General features: G+C 50.5%; 1 pseudogene; it reads left to right on the top strand.

Annotated features, from left to right (window-relative positions):
- Window positions 1-2,167: 2,167 nt before the first annotated feature.
- On the top strand, window positions 2,168-2,898 carry LOC135269736 (N-acetyltransferase 8-like; annotated as a pseudogene).
- The last annotated feature ends 295 nt before the right edge of the window (window positions 2,899-3,193 follow it).

Genomic DNA, 3,193 nt, shown 5'->3' with positions numbered 1-3,193 from the left:
GCATCATTAGATTATTCAGAACGGACTCTGTGACAATCAGGTACAGATTACGAACAACACCTGAGAGGCCATGCAAGGCCAGAATTAACACACACCCTAGAAATCACAGAAGCTCCTTCAATGGGTTTTAAATTGACTCAGGATACTGTGGCTGACTTACCTCCCTGACTCTGGGACAGCATCATGGGACAGAGGCAAACCCCCTCTCTCTGAACTGAAGCATTCATTTGTACTGACTTTCTGTCTTTAGACAAAGCTGAACTCTTTCAACCAATTGCCAATCAGAAAATCTTCATATCCACTTGCGACCTATAATGACCTTCCCCCATCCCACTTCAAGATATCCCACCTTGTTAGGCTGAATCAATGTACACCTTCCATGGGTTGACTTATGATGTTACTCCAATTCCTGTCTCCTCAAATGTGTAAAACGACTGTCCCAGGGAAACTTTTTCAAGACCCCTTGAGACTTCCCAAGGCCATGGCCATTCATTGGCTCAGAAGATACCCCTTTCAGATAATTTAAGAGTTTGGTGCTTTTGTTAACAAGTCCAGCCAGAGGACTTGGCACACTCTTTGCTCAACTTGGGAATTCCCAAACCAGCTACAGGCCCTGCCTTCCCCTCCCAACCAGCAGGCTCTTCCTCTCTGTCCACCATCAGCGCTACCTGTGCTCACCTGGGTGGGCCTCTTTCGGCTGCAGATCCGCACCCGTTTCCCACCCCTCCTGACTCAAGGGCGCCCCCTCTGTGGGCAGTGCTCACTGTCACTCAGCCCCTCAGTCCCTGAGCTCCCTGAAATCTCCATCTCTATGGGGTGCTGGTATCCTCGGGCCAGGACTCCTTTACTATAACCTGGCTCCTGCTATGAAACGTACATCTAGTTCCTAGAAAGTGTGACTGAGTCCCCATGTAAACCTTCTCCGTCACCTGGACTACAGGCATAGCCACCACCTTTCTGCTGGTGGTGAGCAAGGAAGCAGACAGCTTCAACTGGGCTGGCAAACACCTAAGTCCTATAAGGTGCCAATCTTGGGAGAAAGCTGACGCCATGCACAGAATGGCAGTAAAACACCAGGTCAAACCCACTTTCAGGTCACCCTGTCTGTCTTCCTACAGTTGGTGGTTTCCTGCACCTCCATTACTTAAGGCAACTTTAGGTGCCTTTTTGAGACCTGCAATGTAAAACTCCTGTCAAGTTCACCCTCCTAACACAGTTATTCTGGATGTGACATCTCCACCATTGTCCTGTTCCCAGAGCCCCATCAGGTGTGTCCTCCTGGGTGGCAGCCACACCTCTGACATCTGGTGCCTCCATGCCAAGCCCAGGCCTGGCACACTGCAGACCCTCAGCCTGCCGGGCTCTCCTGCCCCGGGCTCATTCCCTGCGACCACATGGAGGAATGCACTTGGGAATGCACTCCCTGCTGTGTTACAGCCCAGAAATTTGACCCCAGGGTTTATGATTACCAAAAATTCAGGAGCCAACCAATGAGGGGGCAGCTAGCCTGCTTTCCAGGGGTGGTTGGGCCCTGGACACTATCTTCTGGATGCCAGTGAGTGGCTGAGAGCTGAAGCTCCCTGGACACTCAAGGCTCTTGTGGTGACAGACAATGGGACATGGGTGGAAGGACAGGGCTCTCAGCCTGCACCTTCCTTGGGATCTGGAGGTTGGGCTGTTTTTTGTGCTTGGCCTTTATGCTCCCCTCAGCAACCTAAACATTTGTTATCAAGGGAGAAGGCGTCTTTACTGAAACTCATGTTTGGATACAGATTTTCTGCAATGTATGGTCCTTGGAGAAAGACCAAAGGGTTGGATATGTGGCCTGCCTGTGGTAGGTGTCCCCTCAATTCACCAAGAACCTGAGAGATCCAGGAAAGGGGAAAAGAGGGAGGAGGGGTGAGTAGTTCATCTATCAAGGCTTTATAGATGAAGAAATGGAGGCTCAGAGAGGGTAAGTAACATGCCCGAGGTCATACAGCTAGAAAGGGATGGAACCAGTTTCCAGTGCAGGTCTTTCTGACCCTACCTTCTCCCAGTGGCAGAGGCCTGCTTCCTCGTGGGCAAAAGCAGAAAGACACACCCTTGAGCAGGTCTCCCGTTCCTGGAAGGCCGGAAGCCATGCAGGCATTCACCTGGTTTCCTCTTTGTTCCTCAGGACTGCTGTAAAGTTGTGCGGGAGTCTAGCTCTCTCTTCTGGACTTTGAGATTTCAGATACAGAAGTCCGTCCATGGCTCCTTATCACATCCGCAAATACCGAGAGAGCAACCATAAGTGTGTCATGGGCTTCTTCTCCACGGGGGTGAATGAGCACGCCTTGACCACCTTCCTCCAATTGCTGAAGCTTCCCCGAGCACTTGTGCTCTTACCTGGGGGACCCCTCACACTACTCCTGCTCTCTGGCTCCTGGTGCCTCATGGTGTTCAGCCTCAGCCCCAGCCTCCTCTGTGCCCTGAGGTTCTTTGCCAAACATCCCTGGAGGAAGTATGAAGACAGGACACTGCACACAGACATGTCTGACATCACCAAATCCTACCTGAGTAGGATGAGTCTGAAGAGAAAGTGGTGGGCATGGTGGGAGCTCTGCCCGTTGACCATCCCACCTTGAGGGAGAAGTAGGTGTGGCTGTTTTACCTCTTTGTGGATATTGAGCACTGTCATCAGGGACAGCAAAAGCCCTGGTCAGGACTGTCCTCCAGTTTGCCTGGGACCAGGGCTACAGTGAATTTGTCCTTGGCATAAATACAGTGTAGTTCTCTGCCCTGGCCCTCTACCAGGGCATGGGCTTCCAGGAGACAGGTCAGTCCTACCTCACCATGAGCGGGAGGCTAGTGGCTGTTCCTACAGTTCATTTCATCATCTACCACCTCCCTTCTGCCCAGGCAGGGGGTCTGTGATCTCTTTCTTTGTGTATTTGTTAGAATAGAATCCACTCTGCTGTAGCAGTAAGCAATCCCCAACCTTCCAGTAGAATGACACAATAAAAACTTATTGTCCATTCTCATCTGAGTCCCTCGTGTTTGATTGTGGGGTTGCTTCTGGGGTTCTGCTTCTTTCAGTCTTTTTGGGTCTTTTCTGTATTGATGAAAAGAGTCAAACTCTGTAAAATATTTTCAAAGATTTATTCTGAGCCAAATATGAGTGACCAGGGTGTAAGAATTAAAGAAAGAGGAAAGAAACACGCAAAGTGGC

The sequence above is a fragment of the Aotus nancymaae genome, unplaced genomic scaffold (genome assembly GCF_030222135.1).
Source record: "Aotus nancymaae isolate 86718 unplaced genomic scaffold, 86718_ANA_hifiasm-v0.15.2.pri h1tg000057l, whole genome shotgun sequence".
Lineage (NCBI taxonomy): Eukaryota > Metazoa > Chordata > Mammalia > Primates > Aotidae > Aotus > Aotus nancymaae.
Note: the sequence above shows the minus strand (reverse complement) of the source record. Positions and strands in the feature narration are given on the sequence as shown.